The sequence below is a fragment of the Ixodes scapularis genome, unplaced genomic scaffold, assembly GCF_016920785.2.
Source record: "Ixodes scapularis isolate PalLabHiFi unplaced genomic scaffold, ASM1692078v2 ptg001568l_1__unscaffolded, whole genome shotgun sequence".
In the NCBI taxonomy this organism is placed as follows: domain Eukaryota; kingdom Metazoa; phylum Arthropoda; class Arachnida; order Ixodida; family Ixodidae; genus Ixodes; species Ixodes scapularis.
The window spans coordinates 3,410,520-3,435,228 of NW_024610167.1; the positions used below are offsets into that span (position 1 = coordinate 3,410,520).

Consider the following 24,709-nt stretch of genomic DNA (forward strand, 5'->3'; position numbering starts at 1 on the left):
AGGAGCAGGTGGGCTTGGGCGACTGCCCGCCCAGTACCTCTGCTCCTCCGGTTGGTGGAGGTAAAACCGGGGTTTTCAACCTCGTGCCCAGAGCCTCCCTAAACCGGCTAGAACAGCCTCCGCCCAGGAGGCAGAACCAATGGAGGAGGGTGCTGACCCATCCACTCCTGCGTCTGAACCAGACGACATGGAGTGGCAGGTCCCCAAGGGCAAGCAGAAGAGCAAAAAACCAATTGTACCACCGAAGTGACAATTATACTTTGCAAGGCTGGTATGCTCTCTCAACAGGAATATCATCCTGCATCTTGAGTCACTACACTAACCTTACATCACCAAGTTATCTTGCTCATTCCCATTGCTCCACCTACTCCTAGGGACCAGCCGAGACAGAGGAGTAACGGCGACTCCCTCGCCAGTGGCCTCGGCCCAAAGTCTCGACGCCCTTGGAGGTCGGAGGGGGCAGTTCCATATAGACCAACCAGAAGACCACTGGCGACTCCCTCGCCTGGGGCTTTATTTTTAATTGTTTTTCCCCAAAGGTTCGGTCGGCGCTGCCTTCTTGCAGACTCATTAAATCATCATTCATGTCCATTTCCACTTTTACTAAATTTACCTCCTGTCACTGGCTTAGTTTTACTCTAGCTACCATTACACAAAGCTTGTGACTTTCTGGTAAAAAGCTAACTGCCTAATATTAATAATGTCTGTTTTTTTTACAATGGAACTGTCGTGGGCTTTTTTCCAATTATGACGACATCACCTTTTTAATAAATGAGCACCACCCTGCTGCCTTTTGTTTGCAGGAGACACACCTTAAAGAAAGTCACTCAAATGTTCTTAGACACTTCAAAGTGTTCAGAAAAGATAGGTTAAACGCATCTGTAGCTTCCGGTGGTGTTGCAGTGGTTGTCCAACGCATGGTCCCGTCCACTGAAGTGGCTTTGCAAACCTCTCTCGAGGCTGTGGCTGGCCGTTTGCTGCTTGACCGCGTGATTACTGTCTGCTCAGTGTATATCTCCCCGGGGTATCAGCTGCAGTACGAGGAGCTAGATAATCGAATTAGGCAACTTCCGGTGCCTTACATCATTTTAGGTGATTTCAATGCACACAATCCTTTGTGGGGAAGTTCTAGAAGAGATTCTCGAGGGGCACTCATTAAACGGTTTCTTCTTTCGACAGGATTGTGTCTGCTCAACACAAAAGAAGCCACTTATTTTAGTTCAGCAACTTGTAGTTTTACTTCCATCGATCTTTCGTTTTGTCATCCTCCATTGTACCCCCTGCTTTTATGGGAGGTCATCCAAAATCCATATGGGAGTAACCACTTTCCACTCATTTTAGAGTTTAACCATCCTCCTGCTGGTCTTTTAACACGTACCCCTCGTTGGAAGCTTGAAAAGGCTGACTGGTCAATCTTTACAGAAGCCTCACTTATAGCATGTTCATCCCTTGATGATCTTTCCATCGACGACGTCACCGAGCACATTACTCAGCACATCTTGCAGGCCGCTGTGCTTGCCATTCCCATGATGTCCTCACATCTTCCAAAAAGGCCAAAGCCGTGGTGGAACGAAGACTGCCGCCAGGCAAAGAAAGAACAGAATCGTGCATGGGGTATTCTCAGGCGTTATCCCACAGCAACTAACCTGATCGGCTTTAAGAAAAAAAGAGCGCAAGCAAGGTATATCCGACGGCAATCCAAGCGGCAAAGCTTTAGAGGGTATGCTTCCTCAATTAATAGCAGTGCGTCCTCGAAGGAAGTTTGGGACCGTGTGCATAAAATTGAAGGCTCTTACCGGGTATTTTCTGCCCCACTCCTGAACCAAAACGGAGTATGCCCTGCCAGCCTAGAAGAACAGGCGAATGTCCTTGGTGAGCATTTCGAATTTGTTTCAAGTTCTCAGCATTATACTCGGTCATTTCAGCGACACAAGCTACAGGCAGAGAAAAAGGCAGTTCCTTTGTCAGGTGGCTTGCAGGAGCCCTATCCCTATTGGAAAAACGTACAAGAAACAAACCTGCTGCTTGTACAGTCCTTGTATGACACCACCATAATTTATTGTTATTATACATGCAGCTAGTTTGGTTTTGCGTTCTCCATAACTGGAGATACCGGCACCGCTATGGTTCCGGGTCTGTCTATACTGGCAGCCGGTTTGCTCGCCGATATGACTCGGTATGGCTGGTATGATTTTGCGCCCGATGACGTAGGCGACCGCCATCTTTCCAACGAAACGCCTATACCACAAGACCACCGGTATAACTAAACCATACATGCAGAAAGACGACCGCCATCTTCCAACAAAAACGTCCATCGTTTACCACCGGTATCGTTACATACATCATACATGTCGAAAAATAACATAAGCCGCGTTTACATGAATGCGACTTAGTCGCATTGAATCCAGTTGCCGCATTCAATATGCGGTCATGTAAACGGCATAATGCGCAAAGCGCATCGCATTAAAGTCGCTAGACAGAGGTGGATCGAGATGGCGAGTGCGCATTCATTCAGCCCATGTAAACGAAGATCGCATCGCATTTTGGAACGGGGAGGATTATCGGAAGGCGCTCGCTGCGGGAGCGTGTGAACAGCCGAGAACATGGTGGCGGCCAACCTCGTCGGCGGCGCGGAGAGCGGTCCCGCAATTTTTTGCCCGAGAACAAACGCAAGCTTTTATTGCGATCATAAGTAAGCGGAATTTAGCGGAGCTGCTCGGTGAGGGCGGCCCCGTCCAAACCTTTGCGAAGTACGACTTGCGCGTCCGAAGGGGTCACAAAGGCTTCGGTGCAAGCACGCATGACACCGAGAGCTCAGATCACTGTAGAGCACTGCATGGTTGCGCAGAACGAGCAGCTCCTACCTCGCTGCCGTTCCTGGCTGCGCAAGAGCCTCTCGGACTCGGGGTCTGGTCGCGATCGGCGAGGTCTGGCGCGGCGAAACGTGGAGGCTTCCTCAAAGCGTGCACACACACGTCGCCTCTCGTTCAGAGTGGACCGGCGGCCCGGACTGGAGTCCTAAACGCCTTGGTTTTGATGCTTCTTCCGTCTCCCAGCTTCTTCCACAGCACCGAAGACAGCGGGCGCGATCTTTACGTTCACTGAATGCGTCGAAAGGCCTCCACGTGCGATGCACCGGAAAACGTGGTGCGGCTGGTGCCGGAACGGAACTGACGGAACTGCATAACTTCGAGCTTTGAGTCAACGTGCACGGCAACAAACCGATCGTGACACTAAGCCGCGGATACCGCATCGCCGGTCGACAGGGGCAAATGGCCCGTTGCTCGTATCGTGGGCCGTGACTCGTACTCGGCCAACTCGGCGTCTTTTCGTGGCCCCTCGCGTCGTCGCAACCAGCCGCAAACATACCAGCCCGCGACCGTGGCCGATGTCGGAGAAAAGCGAAACCGAAACGTAAAGCTTCCGCCCAGTGGCTTCCGCTGCCGCGCCTTTTCTAACTTCCCGGCCAGTCCCGGTTTACACACTTCCGGTCGTCGCGGAGATGGCGACGCAGCCAGACGTAGCGGTTTTGGCTCTGGCTCCTTCTGCGTTTTACGGGACAGATGTTTTACGGTCCGTTTCTACTGCGTCTCTGGCTCTCAACTCGACGACGCCTCTCATGGTTCAACCAGGCGTGGTCAGCCGGGGTCAGCACAGCGCGGCCGGCTCAACTCGTCCGATCGCCGGACCGCAGGCGACTTCCGATTTCGGCCGTTAGGCCTAGGATCCGAAGGACTCTGTTTCCGTGAAGCGGTAAGCGAATCTCGTCCCGTTTTCGTTCTACTTTTAAATTACGTTAGGTGCGCTACAGTGTAAGCATGCGTGCCAAGTGTTCGTGACAATTTTGAACTAGAATAATTGTGCTTCATTGCGGTTTGTCATTTACGAAAAAGTAAATCGAGCAATGAACGAGGAGCCATGCTTGAAAACGATGTATGTACGATGTTAACTTCTACCTGGGCGGCTTAAAAAAAAGTCAAGACTGGTTACGGTTGGATGCGAGGCTGGTCCCAATGCAATGGTAACCACTTAGAGCACCTTTCTGAACAGCATGTAAGCAATATAGCGATCAACGAGACGAGCGACGACGAGAAGCTACGAGTGCCGGCGCCGAGCGACGAAGATTTCTCACTCTCGCTGCTTGCGCCGCTCGGTTCCTGGGCTTCTAGAAAACGTCGCTCATCACCTTGATCGCTCGCACCAATCGCTTTCATAATGTGTGTCTCGTCGCGCAGCTGACTACCGTGTTTATTCAAATATATGTCGACCTTTTTTTTTTTTCTTTTCTTTTATTTTTTTTTCGGAAATCGTGACTAAAGAATTTCGACCTACATTCGCGACCAAATTTTGCGACCGTACCGGAGGCATGAAGCTATCGAGTCACCGAGCCGGCGTTGCCGTAGAGCTGCGCCGCTTCTTGTTTCCAAAAGCTTTTGTTAAACAACCGAAAACAACAGCGGTGGCCGATGCCGCTATCGCGCGCACCTCTTGGGGCATTGGATTTCGACATCGCACCTCTAGCGTTCCCCTTGCTGGGCAATGGGGAAGGAGAGGAACGCGATGCGCCATGCACTTTGTCCTCCATCCTCGCAAACGCGCACAAAAAAAGAAAAAAAAAAAAAGATGTTACTTTTGTTAGTTGCTTGAGGCGGCTCGGCTCGCGTGTTGCTCATGGCGACACGGCGGCTTTGTTTGCGTCTTTGTAGTTTGTCTTTCGTCGCTTCGCACCTTCTTTCGTTTCTTGTCGTCATTTTACAACGGTGTCAGTGAAGTATTGTGGCGGATTTGCGAGGATGTCTACCAAGCTGTGAAGTGATGTAAATAAAGGTTTCTTTCTTTTGCCCAAAATTTCCCCTGTTCTTAAAAATAAAAAAAAAGTCGACCTATATTTGAATTTTTTTTTTTTTATTCTCGGTGGGTCCAACAAATAGAGTTCGACCTATTTTCGAGTAAATACGGTAACTTTAATTTTTATTTTGGGTTACGTCGGACGTAACTCGAATGCTTGACAGTTACGTTGGGCGTAACTTTAATTTTTATTTCGGGTTCCGTCGGACGTAACGTTAGACACTGCGTTACACTTAAGAAAAATGGGGGCTGATGGTTCATCATATAAACCAACCATTTGTGTTTAATTAAAGCGAATCACTGGCCTAAAAAATACTGCTGTCCTATAGGAATGTAGCGCTTCAGATAAATTTGTTAATTTTTGCTTTTAGTCTCTGCCCCACCAGATACAACATCTGGCCTAAAGCAGTGTTCCGGATCTCCTTCCAAGACCTCAGGCGGGTCGTCATTCAATCCAGGAGGCGGCGGCGTCTCATGGGCGTGTTGCTGGTGCTTCTTACTGGATGGTGCTACCGAGGGAAAAGTGGTCGTGCTTGGGAGAGGGAAGTATGGCCGCCGTAAGTATAGATATTGTTTTTACCTTTGCTCGAACCCACCTTTAAGAAATGCACAGTTCGCATGTGTGCATCTCTCAATGCTTCTACAGTCGGCTGTTAATATTTGGAGTGCTCCAACTCTGTCAGCGCTAGTTTCTCTAGATTATGCAAATGGGATGCAACACTAAACCACATATGCCCTCGCAACAAACAGTGCTCTGCTGAAGCACGCACTGTGGAATCTACTCTGGCTTTATAATGCAGCACAAAATAGTTGACGCCAAGTATAGCTACTTTTGTGACTCCGTTTTACCAAAAGCTCTGCCGAAATAAACTTGCCACCTTATAGGTAGTGCAAAAGAACCTCGCGTGCCTAACCTGGAGAAGGGCATTTTTTTCATAGGTCAATTTTTTCTTAAACCAATACCTTCAGCCTCCTTGAAATGTTAACATCATGTGACACTCAGAAGAACAGTAAACCCCTTAATGTTGGCGAACCTTTAATTTTCGCGGCCTTTAATTTTGCGGAATTCAGTGACTGCGATTATGTCCTCTGTGACCGATTTGAGAAGAAATAGGGGCCACCAAGATAAGGGGGTTTTACTGTCCATCGGAGGAGAGAGGAAGTCACCTTTGTTTGTATGCAAGAGTAAAACCAACAACAACAATCATGGTGCTGACACTTTGTGAGCCTATCTGTGTCTATTGAATGATATCAATTTTGTTTTTGTTCGTTAAAAATTGTTGCCTGTCCACTGTGGGATGTCGTCTTCAACACGAGCAGTGGTTTTCCTCTGAAGCAGGCAGCATGGACGCGTGCCGCAGCACAACATAGTTTATTTGCAGGTGGTACCGCAGTTTGAAGGATGGTTCGCACAATATGGGGGAATTGCAATTCAATGTTCTACCTCGGGCGTAGACAAGATTTGCTCATTCTAAATCATTTTGCCTACAAATCGGGAACTTGCAACGAATGTACCCGCATGGTTGGAAGGGCCAGACAAGCCTTGCGAGCGCTTCGTTTTCTAGCCTCTCAGTTCTGAACCTACTCACGCACCACATGTGTAGATGTTCCGGTACGTGGGAGCACTTATTTGGAAAATGGTGAATGGCAACTGTGGTTATCTTTAAGGTGGACTGCATATTTGCAGTACTTTTCCTCACTTAAAAATATGTCTTACTAAAAATATGTAGTATAGCCGATGACAAAAAGAGAATGGCTGGGCATCCTCCAGCACATGCTTGTGCTTTTCACCCCGCTTTAGACAGATGTGCTCGCTCCAGGCTCATCAGGCGCTGAAACGTCATCGAAGGTAGCAGACGGGCTGGAGGTCGAACAACGGAGACTTCTCCCTGCCTTTCTGATGGTGTCAGTGAGCATGTACTTCTATACTCTACTTAGCTTAACCTGCACAGAGCTGAGTAGAATAGGCTTGGCAAGTGCCCTTATTGCATATGCATTTGTACAGCTGAGGCACTTTCTAAATCAAGAACATTGTGTACCTTACCTTCAAAAACACATCATTTTGGGGGTGCAAAAGGAATTCTAAGGCATATTTTTGTTTGTATTGTCCTATTACGCATCGACTCCTTCAACTTAATGCGGAGTCGACCCAGCCTCTTGAAAAATTTAATGCTTGCCAGGTAATTGTTTTGCATTTAGTTGATATATCAGTATTCAGTTAGGTATCCCAAGTCATTAGTCGTTGAGGTGGAGTCTCTCCGTAAGTCAGTCATGTTTAACAGTCATAGAAATGCTTGTCAAATAATGGCACTGTCGAGGACATGTATTCAGCTGGAACAATCGCTGGGCACAAGCTGGTCGTGTGGTTACAGGCAGCAAACATCCCGGTTGGAACGTCCTATTTCGCAATGTAGCTGCAGACTAAATTAGGGCCCCACTCATAAACGTCTATACTTTTAGTCTCTTTAAGCTGGACCACTTTTGAAACTACAAGCCTTTGCAGCAAAAACAGCATGACGCATGATTATAAGCTCGACGTACCATGGCGTCCAACTAGAAGGTCACATGGCTTGCTTTGTGCACTGAATTTGCAAGGATGGCTTGAAGCTTCTGTCGTGGTTAACTTTAAGCTGAGATAGTTTAAAATAATGCTCTCAGTTTTTAGTGTTGCCCGGCATGGTTAACAAGTTGGTGATATAGCGCTGCATTGAAAAGTCTGTGCATTCATGACTGTATCACCTTATGAATGCAAGCTACCTATTAAACTCTTCGTTTTTCAGAGAAATGAAATGCACTTTGCTTCCAATTGCACCCGCTTCTGTAACTTCATGGTATGAAGCACCTTATGGCTGCAAGCTCTGACCGATCTTGTTCTGTGGTCTGCGCAGGCCCATATGAGGGAGTCACTCCGAGAGCCTCACCAGAGTTTCCTGCCCGTGGTCGTTCTAAATGTTTTTGTTGTAGGTATGCATCCTTTCTGTCTTTCCCTTAATTGTACTCAAACGTCTCCTTTTCATTGTCGCCGATTTGCTTCAAAATTGGTTAAGCACACAAATGCACGCTGTACAACTGTATTGTACATATTTTTTCCAAGGTAACTTTTCTTTGCCAAAGTTAGATTTTTTTATGAAGGTTAGTCTTTTTTGTTTTTATTTTCAAATTTATGTGAGTTTCCATGGGCAACACTAAAACGTTATGCCAGAAGCAAGGACAAGTTCACTGCTCTAATTTGTTCTCAACTGATTGCAAGAAATTTCGTTAATGTCGTGAAACCTCCTTCCAGCGCTTGCTTTGCAGCATAAAAAAAAATTATACATAGGACATACTCTGTTTCTTAAACTGCTTGCTCATTCTGCAGGTCTGCCTGCCATAGATGTCGTGCTACTGGAGAGCAGGCGAATTCGATTGCTGGTTTTGCCATTGCTTTTTTTTTTTAGACGTTGTCTTAGTAGTTCTTGTAAATTTGGAGATTTTCCTAAAAAGCAAGCCGGGAAGAATATTTAGTTTAGTTAGGAATCTGAAAATAATGATTTAGTACCCCTTTGTCACTAAAATAGATACTGTGTGCCGCTGTTAGTGTCAAGCCGAGATCCACGCTTTTTTGGCATTTTGCTCAGAGTGGTACCCATTCTTATTCGTTAGCCTCTTGGTGTGCCAACTAAACTCTTTGTATACAGACACCTGCCCTCTGCTGGTACACTCTACCCTCATGCTCAGCGAGTGTATGAACCGGAGTTGTATCCACAGTCGACACTCGCTGAGCACGAGGGTAGGAAAATCTTTCCATTGCAGCAGAGCCATATATGGGGAGAGTCTGGCAGTCTATGATTTCGCTGCCGTAACGTCTCCCTTCCGAGTGAGCTGATCAGCCCGCGGCACAGAGCAAGAGGCGTGAGCGCATGCGCGTGAACTCTAGGCTGCTCCCAGCTGAGCGGGGAGGGCCGCCTTTTTCATTCATTCGCCCGGCATGGGATCGATATTCAAATTTCGGTTCTTTCCTTTTATTTGGCAGGCTCTGGCAATAAAATGATATAGTGTTATTCCTCGGTGGCTTAAAAACCTAAAGAAAGAAGTTCCTCCATGTTTGAACGCACTTTTATTTAGGCAAAAAAAATAAATAAGCCCGTAGCAGACGACACGTAGCCTCAACAGTGCTCCGTGCAGACAGCTTTGCGTCAAAATGGTGGTCGTCTCTTTGTTTCTCTGCTGCCTTCTCTCTCCCTCCTTCGGCGTTCTCCTCCCTTTCCCCCTCTCCGGCGCCTTCGTTGCCACACCCGCTGGCTAAACTCTCCCACTATACGGCTTTGCATTGCAGTAGTAGTTTTATTTGTAGTCTTTACAGTTGAATGTGAATATTTGACAGAAGTCTCAGGTTGGGGCGAAAGGGGGTTAAATGAATGCATTTGATCATTCACCTAAATTCGGTACCCATCATTTTAACGCCTACGTAGCTTTGTCCTGGGGGGTGACTATGACTAAAATAAGAGGATCTATGTGCTGATCACGAAAGAATATGCTAGCCATTCTAATGTAGCTCTGCCAAGTACTTGATTGTGATTTGTTTTTATTTTCAGCTACTTGGGTGCCTCAAGATCTGGAGATCCTAGTGGCCACAAGCTTGGACTCAATCTTTTTCTGTGGTCTGGGCAGGACCATGGGGGAGGTAATCCCAGCAACAAGAGCATCGCAGTATCTGCCTGGCTGTGACTTTCGGTCTGCGTCACGACAGGGGAGTCCTCGTGCCACCAGGTGTTAGGTATGCCACTTGAAATAAGCATTTTTCTTACCTATTAATAGAACAGCAAAAGCACTACTAAGCCTAAAATGAAAAAAAACATATTCAAATCTTGGGTTGGATGAAATTCCAATTACAAAAAGGAGTCTGCAGACATGATTAACATGTGAACTTAAAGCCCGCGGATGTAGGTTCGACGGTGTCACAGAAATAACTTCCCGCAGATCGCCTTGCTCATGCTATACCCAAACAAATTCTTAAAATAATCATTGTGTTTCGTAGGTGTCATCAATCTTATGTCCCTACCACACTCACCGGTCGGGACATGTGAAATATAAAAAAACAGGAACTTGCACATTGTCAGCTCTGCAAAGATTTATATAGTAAACAGAGCATAGCACGTTCAGCTTAAGAAAAAAATTCAGTGCAGGCCTATATTCATGGTTCACATATGTGTAATTGCTCTTTATAATGAAGTGAAAACTGCTTAAGTTGTGGCCCACTACAGGCTTTCTATTAGTGTTAAAAAGTGCGGTAGAAAATATGATTGCGCTTGGAAGACGGGGACATAGGAAGGACAGACACAACAGAGCGCTAACTTTCAACTGATTTAATTCAAGAACCTTAGCGTAGAAACGGACTGTGTCACCGCACCACATCTCAACCAATCCGTGGCCCTGCCACGGACCGCAAGTACGCCAAATCCTTATCCGCCAAGTCAATTGACGCCACACTGACACAACTTGTGCCGGAACTATTTATAGTGTCAGCCTCCATAATCTCGCTAACAGTCCTATCTTTGTGCCTCTCAAGAACAATAGACGAAACAAATAATGGTTTGCACCCGCAGTCATGACAGTGACACGACAGATCATGACTGCGAGTGCAAACCATTATTTGCTCAGTCTACTGTTCTTGCTAGGCACAAAGATATGACTGTTAGAGAGATTATGGAGGCTGATGCTATAAATAGTTCCGGCACGTGTTGTGTCAGTGTGGCGTCAATTGACTTGGCGGATAAGGAGTTGGCGTACTTGCGGTCCGTGGCAGGGCCACGGATTGGTTGAGATGTGGTGCGGTGACGCAGTGTGTTTCTACGCCGAGGTTCTTGAATTAAATCAGTTGAAAGTTAGCACTCTGTGGTGTCTGTCCTTCCTATGTCCCCGTCTTCAAAGCACAATCATGTTTTCTAACGTACCGTACCAACTTGCCCAACAATCAGCACTTGCTAAAAAGTGCTATTGTGTTTTAAGCAGCTCGCACCAAATATTTTCTTGAAATACATAGGTTCATGGAAATTATTATGTAGATGTTGGCAGACAGTCATGGTGAGGCCAATCTTTAATGCCAAGTGGTCCACTTATTCAGAGTCAATTGAGTTTGCAAATATTGTAGGTCGCAAATTAAATTTTTATGGTACGCAATGGGCACAATCATCCGTAATGACTAGCTCTACCTAGGGGAACTTCATACGTTTACTACGGCAAGATGGTTTCGAAAAACAAAGTATTTAGTTTATTCAACTCCTGCACAAACCTTGTCTTTAGAAACTTTTTATATTCTTTGCGATGCTGAGATAAGATTCTGGAAATAGTTTTTCTAGAACTACTCTAGATATTTCCAGTTCATCATTTTTCTCGCAAAGCATTCGAGAGAGCCAAAACCTGTAATGTACGGAGGGAACTCACAGAATGATGCAACTGACAGTTTGGAACGTTCGGCACTGTAACAGTAATAATGACATGTCACTTATGTAATGTTCATTATCGCAGATCAAACTGCTTTTTCCGTCTACACTCATTTTCAGTAGACTCATTCAGCGAACTCCCACCTGAGACTGCAGCGCTGGGTTCTGCAAAGTAATTTGAATGAATATAGATGCAACAGGTTTCTTTGAGCGTGCGTCTAACACATATTCTTCATATTGAATCTGCTAACTGTATTCATGTCCATGTCCATAATTCCAGATTCCAGCTTATTTTTATTTTGACATTTGAGTTTTCTTCAGTACTTTTCTCAACATCTGTGCTTGCTGAGCCGTACTCAAGTCCATACATCTTGTCTTTCGCTATTGCATTAATATATAAAACTGTTGATGCCGAGTGAGAATTCAAGGTACCGAATCTGTCGTGCGAGCTAAATAAGAACCAATAAAAAGCTCTACAAAGGAAATTTTGTTAAAGGATGCTGTATGGGCATTAGAATAGCACATGCCATGCTAAAAAAAAATACAAATTCTTGTTAGGTATGCGAGGATGACAGTGCTGTGCTGTTTCTGATGTGTCACAAAAAAAAAATCAGTGCCATACAGTGTTCCTTATGGAAGTACAAACTGTTGAATTCGAAGCCCAGAATTTTATTCAAGAATGTTCCTCAATACAAATGTATTTAGAGATCTGAGCCACTGACTCATACATGACTATGTGGCAAACATTAATTTTCATGTGGATTATAGTTTACAAGGTCTAGTCTGCATTGATTTATTGCATTCATGCTGAAACTGGGAGGGGTTCTCTGGGTATGAATAAAGAGATAAACATTTCTTGAAATCAAAACATTTGAGAACGGACAAAAGGAAGGATCTGAGAACGGTATCTTAGATTCTCTTCTTTTTCTTACAGTATCTCTAATGTTCACTTTATTTCACCTGATGCATTTAGTTTTTAGCGCAGCTCTTAGCACCCGTTTCCGCGTTTCGCGGCGTCGCTGTCGGCGTAACCACCCAACTAAACTTGGCAGGAAATTGAATTAATGTTGTGGTCATGTGACGTTAATATTTCCGCTAAGTCTAGCTGAGAAACTGAATTTTTTATGGCTGACGTGACACGGTCATGCGACGTCATTTTCCCTGCTACTTTTAGCGGAAAAACTGCATTTGTGTTGAGGTCATGTGACATCAATTTCTGCGCTAAATTTAGTGGGAAACTTAACCAGCTAAATTTAGTGGGGAAATTTTCCCGCTAAATTCAGGGAAGTTTCCTGCTAAATGGGAGGGAGCAGAAGAGGAGGAGGGGAGGGGGAGGAGGGGCACACCTTCACATCCTCCTCTTCAAGATCTGTGCTCTAATTTCACGTTACAGAGAATTGTAAACGTCTCATATTTCATCTCATGTTTATTCAACTTTTATATTGCAGGTGCGCTCGCAGCACAAATCTGGATTGTGCTGATCCTCTACGCACAAGCTAGGAACTCCTGAGTGGCAAGAGTGGGAGTTTGGTCTGACAGCTCAAGGGACACCATTGTTCAGTATTGAATTTTTAATAATCTTCTTTTAAGCAAAGTTAAGCTTTGCTGCATGCAGTTCTTGTAAAAATAAATACCTGCAACCAAATTTACCAGGTCACGACATTTCGCCTCTGCTCTTAGTGGTCCTGGTGAGCCTCAGATAAGAGCTTACTGGTGTGCAAACACCATGCTTGTTTGAAACCACTCACTGATGTAGAGACTCGCTGACATCCAGCATTCCAATGAAACGCTGGATGTCCACAAGTCTTTCTTGAACAATGCAAGCGGGGAAGGAACCATACAATCGTATCGTATTGGGGGACATTCTACAGTTTTTTTTCTATGTTTTACAGATTTTTTTTAAAAAAGCCGTAAAAGCTACATTTACGCGGTCTGTGCACGTGAGTTATATGGCCAGGGCGGCATAGTATAAAAGGCTAATTTGTAATGATCCGTCGGCTTATTACAGAGATGTGCCAGACTTCTTTCAGAAAACTAAATGGAGGTTCATTCTAGCGTAGTTTTATCCCGTGAATCTGAATATCCCGTTCGTTTTCCTTAAAGATATAACTAAACGTGAGAAAACACAAAAAACATCCCACCAACAGTGACATCGTAAGACCTTTCGGCCGCCAAGCGTGTGTCGCTTAAGGGCCGCGCGTCCAATCGCAAGTTTTCTAGGTATATTCTCCGGCACTGGCACCAGTCGTGACACATTTTTCTGCCCTTTTAAAAAATAGGATGTGCGTGCATAGCTTTGATAGGCGCTGAAGATGCGTGAACAAAGATTTTGAAAGCTGCTGTTGTGACGTCGCTCTCTAGGGAGGTGCTTTCAGAGCGCTTTAAAAATGACTATGCAGCCTTGATTAATTAAATTAGCAAATAATTTTGATATTTGAGATTCTGGAGGTCGAATGAAGAAGATTTAAAAGTGTTTTCTCAAATACAAAACTGCTTCAGCCTCTCTCTAAGTATAGTATGTTCGTGAAATTTTTAATCAGTGAAAATAGACCCATGGTTCCAATTAGAAACCTGCTAAGCATCATCAAAACACACTAAATCAATTTTCTTTGTAAAGATATAAGACGAGTAGCATTTTATGGCGTTATAAAAAAATGGTCAATTTGGACGCATTTCCAGACTTCGGTTTCTTACCAGAGCGCATCTTTGCACCTGCGGTCCAGCTGCCCGGTGACCGCAGTGCGAAGCCGCCCCCTCGCCTCCCTCGTAGGATGAAGGGAAGCAAGGCGCATGTGTGTTGCGTGTCTATGCCCCTGGGGAACAGGACCGTGGGCGCAGAGATGAGCTCTGATAAGAAACTGAAACCTAGAAACTCGTCCAAATAAAGCTTTTTACAGAATGCATAAAACGCTACTCCTGAATTATATCCTTCTAAAAAAAACTTGATTTTGTGGTTTTCAATGACTCAGCAAGTTTCTAATTGAAACCATATTTTCATTTTCACTAATTAAAAAGTTGATTAACAAATTGTATTTAATTATCTGACTGATCGTTACGACTAGGTCCCTATACTACGTACGCCTGGCCGTATAACTCGCCTGCACAAACCGCATTAATATAGCTTTCACGACCTTTCTAAACATATATGTAAAGCTTAAAACTAAATCGCCCTGTACAACACTGAAAAGGCGAAACCAACACGCTGGAGCCATATGGCTCCACCATGCTGGTATCGCCTTTTTGCTGGTATAGGATGTCCCATATTACGTTATGCATGTATGGTTCCGTCCGCCTACATGGTTCCGCCTATATCCACTACGCTGGTATAGGATGTCCCATAATACGACACGCTTGCATGGTTCCACCCACCTGTATCGTTCCGCCTTATTCCACTATACTGGAGCCGCCTTTTTCGCTTGTATAGGATGTCCCATATTACGGTTACGCTTGTATGAGCCTTTTCCGTCATCTTTCCATCATCGAGATTTTCCAACAGGGTATAATTCACTATTTACACTTTTTGAACTACAGCTGGTACTTCGTTCGTCCATACAGACGGCTCCTGGGCCAGACGGCATTCATTACAAAATGCTTCAACACCTCCATCCATCAACTCTTGAGCTTGTTTTATATTTGTTCAACCGCATTTGGCTTGAAGGTTGCTTCCCCTCATCTTGGAGGGTGGCTATCATAATTCAGCTGCTGAAGCCAGGAAAGGATCCTACCTGTGCATCAAGCTTTAGGCCGATAGCTCTCACGAGTTGCTTTTCAAAGACACTAGAAAGGATGATAAATAAAAGGCTTATATTTTATTTAGAAAGAAACAAGCTACTTGACCGTTACCAGTGTGGATTTCGCTCAGCTCGATCGACGGTTGACCATCTGGTCCGCTTTGAGACTGCTGTGCGAGAGGCCTTTGTAAATAGACAGCATTGCTTCTCTGTCTTTTTTGACTTGGAAAAGGCATTTGATACAACTTGGCGCTACGGCATACTGCAGGATTTGTTCAACATTGGTCTTCGAGGCAGAATGCTAGGTGCCATCCATAGTTACCTCCGGGATCGCACTTTTCGTGTGAAGCTTGGGGCAATTCTTTCTAAAGAATTCTCGCAAGAAAATGGAGTCCCACAAGGCGGTGTGCTTAGCGTCACACTTTTTATCGTAAAAATGAATTCAATTTCTTGTATTATACCGCCATCTGTTCAGTACTCGCTCTATGTTGATGATGTACAAATTTCAGTCTCATCTTGTAATCCATCCATCTGTGAACGTCGGCTTCAACTTGCGATCAACAATTTGGTCCAATGGGCGGATGTAAATGGTTTTAGGTTTTCTCCTGAGAAAACGGTTTGTGTGTGCTTCTCTCGTCGCCGTGGAATTTTACTTGAGCCTTCTTTAACTATGTATGAAATCCCTATTGCAGTAAAGAACGAACACAAGTTTTTAGGTCTTATATTTGACTCCAAAATGACATTCATTCCACATGTTAAGAGCCTCAAAATGAAATGTGTAAAATCACTTAATATACTAAAGGTCTTGTCGCACGTATCCTGGGGGGCTGATCGGTGTTGTTTATTGCGCATATACCGCTCAGTCGTACGGTCCCGACTTGATTATGGCTGTTTTGTGTACGGCTCCGCACGGGCATCGGTTCTCAAGATGCTGGACCCCATTCATCATCAGGCGCTCCGACTTTCGACTGGTGCTTTTCGCACATCTCCAATACTCAGCCTATATGTAGAGGCAAATGAGCCCTCACTGGAGAAAAGAAGGTTTGAATTAGGCTTCATGTACTCTCTGCGAATTAGGTCTGTTCCTGGTCACCCGACCCTGGACTGCATAGAACAAGTTCACTATGAGCAGACTTTCATAAACAAGCCTTCATTTGTTCCACCTCTCGCCATGAGAATTCATTCTTCTGCTGAGTCCGTAGGGCTGGATGTGCTACCCTCAGTTGTGCAATACTTGAACTCCGTAGCTCCTTGGGACCTCATGCCCATCCACTGTGAGCTGAAACTAACAAAATACAACAAGAAAGAGACCCCTAATGAAGTTCCGAGACAAGAATGTTTAGAACTCCAGGACGAGTGCCGAGACTTCACAAGTTTCTACACTGATGGGAGCAAAACTGATTCCTATGTAGGTTGCTCAGTGGTAGGGCCTTCCGTGAAGTGTGTCCAGAGAATTAACAATAATGCCTGTATTCTTTCCGCAGAGTTTTACGGCTTGCTCCTTGCCATAGACCACATTCTTAAAAAGAAGATCCGTAAGTCAATTGTTTACACTGACTCACTTAGTGCTTTACGACCTCTGGACACAACGGGGGATGTTCAAAATCCGCTTGTTCTAGAAGTAAGGAACCGGTTACTTTCAGCATCAAAAAGGAAGAAAGAAATAACATTATGCTGGGTACCTTCCCATGTAGGAATTCCTGGGAATGAGGATGCTGGCCGTGCAGCGAGCACTGCTAAGAATCGACAAGTGGATCTGCACAAGATACCCTACAGAGATTATAAACATGCCCTGAAAAAATCTACAAAATTCAAGTGGCAAGAGGAGTGGAACCAAGAAGTGAACAATAAGTTGCATGCCATAAAGCCTTTAATTCAAGAATGGGAGAGTGCACGTCATCGTGAGCGATTTTATGAGGTGGTATTATGTCGACTCCGAATTGGTCATACACGTCTTACCCATGGGCACCTTTTGCGAGGGGAGGATGCTCCAGAGTGTGAACACTGTCACATACCATTAAGCATCCTGCACATTTTACTTGTATGCCCTTTGTATGACCAAGAACGCCACAGACACTTTGCTAAGGTTTACCAAGAGCATACGCCATTACATCTCGCCCTTTTACTCAGCGATGAGCCGTTGATTCCACACAAGTGTGTTTTCAACTTTCCTAAGGATGTAAGACTCCTGGACCAGCTATAATTTTAATAGTTCATCGTATTCATTGCCACATCTTATGCGCTTGTACTCTCATGATCATTGTTTTATCAAACTACAAGCTACTATAGCTCTTTCTTCTCTTTAACCTTGATTTCAGCAATAGTCCTATTGTTGGCGCATTATAGCCTTGGTCGCTGCTGCGCCATTAAGCCCCAATCAATCAATCAATCAATCTCTTAAAAATAATGGACACAGTCTATTGGAAACAATCAAGAATGGGCTACCATATGCTTAAATCCGCCACCTCATATTTTGAATATTGCCGCGCGCGCAGCTGGCCAACTAGGCAGCGCGCGCGTGGCCTAACGGTTATCGTACCTGGCTCCCACAGGAAAAGCCAGGGTTCGATTCGTGGGAGCGACGAATCTTTTTGTTTATTCCTGCAGACTAGTATTCTGGTAAATTCGAGAATCCTGTTGGCTTGTTGAGGTTCGAATGTTCTACGCGTCGAACTTTCTACGCCTATTATTCGAGAAGCCCACGTATGTACTATCGGAATCAATATGAGCGTGAACGCGCCTCCGCGTGTCACCGCTACCTGAGGCGCCGCCCTGCGGCGTTGTTGTGAAGTTTTGCGCATGCGTGTAGAAATCCTGTCGCTGTTCTCGCTTTGACTGTCAACCCCCGTCTGTTGTCTGCTATGCGCGCGCTGGCGGCCGCTCGTGCCGTCGTTTGCTATGCGACTTCTGTGCGCGCTGGCGGCCGCTCACGCTGTCGTCTCTTATGCGACTCGTGTTCGCGCTGGCGTCCGCTCATGCTGTCGTCTGCTCTGCGACTCCTGTGTGCGCTGGCGGCCGCTCACGCTGTCGTCTCCTATGCGACTCGTGTTCGCGCTGGCGTCCGCTCGTGTTGTCGTCTGCCGCACAACATTGCATGCTCCGGCGTACACACGCGCTTCTACGCGAGTTGTTGTCTACGCGAGTTGTGTTTGCCCTGAACAGCTTTAATAATGTTGATTTGCACGAACGTTCAGTGGAATCGAATGCTTTAATTCTTTGAACACGTGGCCCTAACACATGAAAACATTTTTTATGAAGTCGTCCAAGGGCTCGACAGACTAATTAGTAGAATGCTCATACTGTGTCCTTTTTGAACACAACCAAAACTGGTTTTCAAAAAAAAAAAAAAAAAAAAGAATTATCGAGGATTTACACTGTCCTTTCTGCATAGAACCAACAATGGCTTTTACAAAAATGTCGGTAGGAGGTTGCATTTCTGCTTCTCTCGGCAATCATACTAAACAAAACCATAAAAAATAACAACAGATCATTAGTACGATGTCACCTCGTCTCGAGCATCGACGAAGGCTCTCATCCTGGAAGGAAGGGAGCTGAACAGAGTGGAAACAAAATTCCGCTCGTTCCGCAGCTTTTCCCATTCTTCCAGGACGAAGCGCCACAATTCGTCAGCTGTAGCCCTGTGAAGAGGACGCCGCGCCATGGCTGCCTTCATGCGCCCCCAGACATTTTCTATAATGTTGAGGTCTGGGGCCAGGGCAGCTCGGTGACGCAGCGTCCCTCCAGAAGACGACGAAACATCCCAGAGGTGTGAACGGGCGACAGGTCGTGCTGGTAGGTGAAGTCGCCATCGGGAAAGGGACCGTCTAGGACGTAAGGGAGCATGACGTAGTCGATTACTTCGCAGTAAATCTGCGACGTCAAGCTCCCCTCAATTCTGAAGAGTGGCCCAAGCCCATCCTTGGAGAGCGCCCCCCGGACGTTGACCATGGTCCTACCACTGGCTGCTACATGTTGGATGAACTGAGGGTCATAGCTGCGTAAGAAATATTCTTTAACAGTTTCACTTTTATAAAATTGATTGCGCATTACAAAAAACTGGTTGTAATAAAAAAAAAAAAAACCTCAGTGTTTCATACTGATGGCAGTCGGGCCGCCACACTTGCAGCCTCTGGTCCCACATGGTCGTAAAGGTTGATTCGTCAGAAAAGACGACAGTCCTCCACTGGTCGACTTTCTACTCTTGGTGGTCTTGTGCAAACCGATACCGTTGAGCCTCGTTTGTGTCGGTGAGCAGAGCCTTCTGGGCCGACATTCGGCTCTTCAACCCCGCCTCAGCCAACCTTCGTCGGATCGTCATTTCGCTGACGTCAAGATCGAGGGCTTCCTTGATGTCTCGTGCCGACTGGAACGGGTCCAGTGAAATTGCCGCGACGATATAGTGGTCTTCTTCGGCTGTTGTGGCGCATGGTCGACGCGGGTGGGGTGCATCTTTAATCCTTCTCTCGTCGTCCCTATATGCTTGTATTATCCGGTTCATCGTTTTCAGCGGTCTTCCAGCCATGCTGGATATAGCCCTCTGAGAGAAGCCTCGGAGGGACAGCTCAACTATGTTGATCCGTTCGTCGTCAGGAACTCTAGCCATTTTTCACTCAACTGAATGTTTTCCGGGCTCAACTTAGTTGAACGCTAAGCTTTGCAGATATTTTGTCTTTACTCCATTTGGTCTGTTGTCGCTGTGTCTCGAACCAATAAAAGAAACCAGCTACTTATCACGTATCAAATGTGGGCATTGCGTTATCGCGCAGGAAACTTGTGAATCATGTTAAGTCGTTTGTCTGAGTTGTGCCGGAAATACACGAGTCGCATAGCAGAGGACAGCGCCAGCGGCCGCGAGCGCGCGCATAGCAGACGACAGACGGGGGTTAAGAGTCAAAGCGAGAAGAGCGACAGGATTTTTACACGCATGCGCAAAACTTCACAACGGCGCCGCAGGGCGGCGCCTTAGGTAGCGACGACACGCGGAGGCGCGTTCACGCTCATATTGTTTCCGATAGTACATAAGGGGCTCCGCGTGGCGAGCCACAGTCAGTTTCTGACTGTGTGGCTCGCTGTCACGCCGACTACGACGCCCGCGACGCTGTTTTATTCTGTTCCCTTTTTATTTTTGGGCACAAGTTCGCCCCATTAAATGTTTAGTTTCTCCAGTTATTATCGCCTCGTCACTTGTCATTCGTGACATTTTGGTGGAGGTGCGGCGTAGTGCATTCTATGTCCGTTAAGCGTAACCATCCGAAGACATCCCGGCAAAGCGACGTGCTCAGCCCCGGAAGGCTGCCCTTCGTCGAGGACGCCGAAGCCCGAAGACTACAAGAGTTCAACATGACAGTGGTCTACAAGTCAGGCCGCAAGCACAGCGACGCCGACTGCCTGTCCAAAGCCCCCGTCGAAACCCCATTCGGCTGCAGCGACGACAATGACGACGAGTGCTTCCTAGGAGCAGTGAACACCGACGATTTGGCACGACATCAACGGGACGATCCTGAGCTGCGCGCATTAATCGAGCACCTGGAAGGGGGCGGGAGTACCGTGCCACGTGTCTTCTCACGAGTACTGCCGACCTTTGCCATTCGACAAGGTTTACTCTACAAAGCGAACTTCAGCGACAACAACACACCGTGGTTGCTGGTAATCCCGAGTGACTTTCGAGAGGAGATGTTCCAAGCCTGCCATGACGACCCGACGTCCGGACACCTTGGTTACAGCCGGACACTGGCCCGTATTCGTGAAAAGTATTACTGGCCCAAGCTCCCCAAGACCGTCCACCTATACACACGATCATTCCACGAGTGCCAGCGACGCAAGAAACCTCCGACGAGGCCGGCCGGACTCCTGCAGCCCATTTCTCCTCCAACTGCACCTTTCCAGCAGATCAAAATGGACCTACTTGGTCCTTTTCCGCCTTCAACGTCGGGGAACCGCTGGATCATCGTCGCCACAGATTATCTCACGCGGTATGCCGAAATGAAAGCTCTTCCTTCGGGGACTGCTGTGGAAGTTGCCAAGTTTTTCATTGAGTCCATCGTCCTCCGGCACGGCGCTAAAGAAGTTCTGATTACAGATCGCGGATCATCGTTCATGGCACAGCTGACCCAAGGAAATCCTCCGACTCAGTCACAACCGCCATTGTCGTACAACCGCGTACCACCCGCAGACCAACGGGCTGATGGAGCGACTCAACAAGACAATCGCCGATATGATCTCTATGTACGTCAACGTAGAGCACAAGACGTCGGACGAGGTGCTTCCCTACGTCACGTTCGCCTGCAAAACGGCGGTTCAAGAGACCACTGAATTCACACCCTTCCAGCTGGTACGTGGTTGGAAAGTAAGGACCATGCTGGACGCGATGCTGCCCCATGCGCCAGCTGACAGTGAGAGCAACGACGCCCAGGTGATTGCTCAACGGGCCGAAGAAGTCCGCCAGCTCGCCCGACTCCTGATTCAAGACCAGCAATGCGTCGACGCGGGCCTCTACAACCTTCGTCGCAGGGACGTCCACTTCCAGCCCGGAGACAGGGTGTGGGTGTGGACGCCCATCCGTCGCCGCGGCCTCAATGAGAAACTGCTGAAACGGTACATGAGACCATACAAGGTACTTCGTCGCCTCGGCAAGCTGAACTACGAGGTGATGCCCGACGGAACACGAACATCGTCACGCCGCCCACCACGACCTAAGGTCGTCCACGTCTTGCGCTTGAAGCCGTACTACGCTCAATAGGACTGTGGACCTTATGTGTTTTGTTATTTTGTTTTGTATTGCGTTGCATCGGGGCGATGCAATTTTTAAAGGTAGGAGTAATGCCGCGCGCGCAGCTGGCCAAGTAGGCTGCACGCGCGTGGCCTAACGGTTATCGTACCTGGTTCCCATACGAAAAGCCAGGGTTCGATTCCTCGGAGCGACGCATCTTTTTGTTTATTCCAGCCAGCAGACTAGTATTCTAGTAAATTCTAGAATCCTGTTGGCTTGTTCGAGGTCCGAATGTTCTACGCGTCGAACTTTCTACGCCGATTATTCGAGAAGCCCACGCGTGTACATATGGGGCTCCGCGTGGCGAGCCGTAGTCAGTTTCGCCCCAGCGTTCGATTCTGCAGTGGCGGCTGTTTTATTCTGTTCCCTTTTTATTTTTGGGCACAAGTTCGCCCCATTAAACGTTTAGTTTCTCCAGTTATTATCGCCTCATCACTTGTCATTCGTGACAATATGTCGGATCACTCTTAAAGAAATGACGATTGAACTGTAAAACTAGTGCTTTCATCAAGTTTTTTTTTATATATTCAACTAAAGAATATAATTGGCTATCGAGCGAAATTGTTTGCGTGCATTGAAGCGACTTATTTTATTTTATTTATTGCTAAACTAAAGTTACTCAAGTTTCTTCGTGTGCTATTATTAGCTTCGTGTTTTTTCTGTAATTTTGTTTTTTGTTTCTGGTAAATAACGATACACCGCGAAAGGGACAACCCCAAGCTGGATTTAACAAAATAAGGAAACCCCGAAAAAACTCTAATTCGAGTTGCCCTTAATTATGGGAGATCATCTTCACAGAAAGAAATTCTCTGTGTACGGGTTTACATTGTGTTAGCTCATAACACAAATTCCCCAAAACTGTCCGACTGGCTGCTTTCTTTTTTTTTTTTTTGAGCAGCATTTCTTATTTTGTTTTATTCTCTCATCGCTACCCTGTCGCTTTTTACGCATTATGGTACGTGCATCTTACCCAAGTAGCACAACTCGCCGGTTTGAGACTGGGGCGGTACCGGTCTGCCGGTAAGATCCTACTGGGGCGACGCTGGAAATGCACTGCGGGGCGACAACGAGCCAGTGAGATTGCCAGTCACCGGCCAGTGACTGGAACTGACTGGGACGCCTGGCACTGGGCGTCCCAGCGAGTTCTCGGGATGCTGCCAGCACAAATCCCCAGCGTAGTACCAGTAACGCGGTAAGATACCAGCAAGACCCTAGGCTAGCGGCCTCAAGCCATACAGTTCCCGGGCTTGTTTTGTCCCAGCGAGTTCCCGGGCTGCTGCCAGCACAAATCCCCGGTGCACTACCAGCAGTACCGCAAGATACCAGCAAGACCCTAGGCTAGCGGGCTAAAATCCTACAGTTCCCGGTTTTTGTCTTACAGCCTAACATGTGGTTTTGTGTGCAATTTACACCTGAATAGAAATGATGCAGTTCATAAGAAGGGTAATTTTAACAACAAATGAGTGTAAACAATTATGTCGCACTGTACATGAAAGTAAATTTCTGGCATAGGTATACACCTTTTTGGTAAAGCGGCTGCCACAGCCATCTGTCGCTCATACACATGGTAGCAAATAAAACATACAAAATTGTTACCGTAATTGTTTATTGTCAGCTCCAGTGAAGCTACAGCTTGGCTGGTCGTCATGGGCTTGTCGCTAGAAGAGTGCGCTCGATGAAAGAGGCTGCATGTCACGGGCCTAGGAAATGTTCTTCACACTTTTCATGCATCTTGTGACGCATGTCGACCATGGACACAGGAAGGGGAGTCCTTCATTAGAACACCTGCAAAGAGAATCAACAGCACAGTAAAATGACAGGGTAAATCAATACCAGCTGCACATAATAATCCAGAAATTCCAAACTGAGGCGAGGGCTTAAAAGGTTAAAACAGCGCAAAGGACGACAAACAGGGTAAAGGACACGGACAGAGCGCTGACTCGAAACCAAATTTTCATTGAACTCAACGGTGCAATATATACACACTATTGAGAACAAAAAGAAGAAAATCAGCCTGAAAAACACCCAAAACAAAAGCACAAAAACTAAGTATCACCTCTAAAAAGATAAACCAAGCTAATCAAGTGGCCAGAAAACCAGGGGCATGAGACAAGAAGCCCATGTAAAAGAAAACCTTTTTGTAACTAATTCGTTAATTGTCTTCATTTCATTTTCAATCTGGAAACTATATCAAAACAAAAATACTTTGACTGCCCTTAAGGACACCTGTTACAACACACTGGATGACCAAGCGGCAAAAATGGCCCAGTTATCTCATAATCAAGGTCAGCTATTTGCATGAAGAAGGCTCACTTCAGAGAAAGGCTCGTGGAAATCATCTACTTTAATTCAAAAGGGCGTGTCGAGAGACGGGCAAACTTGCGGGAGTAGTTGGCATGTAGTTTAACATTGCCGTTCGTCCTGATAAGTGCGAGAGATCCAGCATTTTTAGGTAAATATAGCGATTCATTAGTCTTACTGAGACAATGACAAATCATATCCTTGACATATTCGCGACTCTAGCAAAACGGACAGCACCAAGCAGGAAAACCGGGAACCAGCCAGAACAGGCCGCTCTGCGCCTCTCCACGTCTCTGGCGGCTTTCGCGGACACGTGTTGTCGACGTGATGGCGAACAATCTAATTTGATGAAGGTCCGACTATTTCTCAAGTTTGCCTGAGTGTTCATCAGTGTGATGAAGCCTCAGTAAATTGTTTTCTTCTATCACGTGTTTGAAGGCCTGTTTACTCCACAACACATGATCGCGTGCTTTCAATTTCTTGGACGGGGAGGAATCAAGGAAAAACGTTTTGATTTCTTTTCTTTCTCGAATGACATTCAAAGTGACGACTACACGGTAACTGATAAGTGGTATGTAAAACAGTGGACTGAGGACGACAGACGAGGTGTTTGACTGGAGGGAACCCCTGTACTGCAC

General features: G+C 46.3%; 1 pseudogene; it reads right to left on the reverse strand.

Annotated features, from left to right (window-relative positions):
- LOC120844783 overlaps window positions 1-19,604 on the reverse strand; it is a 29,054-nt pseudogene extending 9,450 nt beyond the window's left edge.
- Between the last annotated feature and the right edge of the window lie 5,105 nt (window positions 19,605-24,709).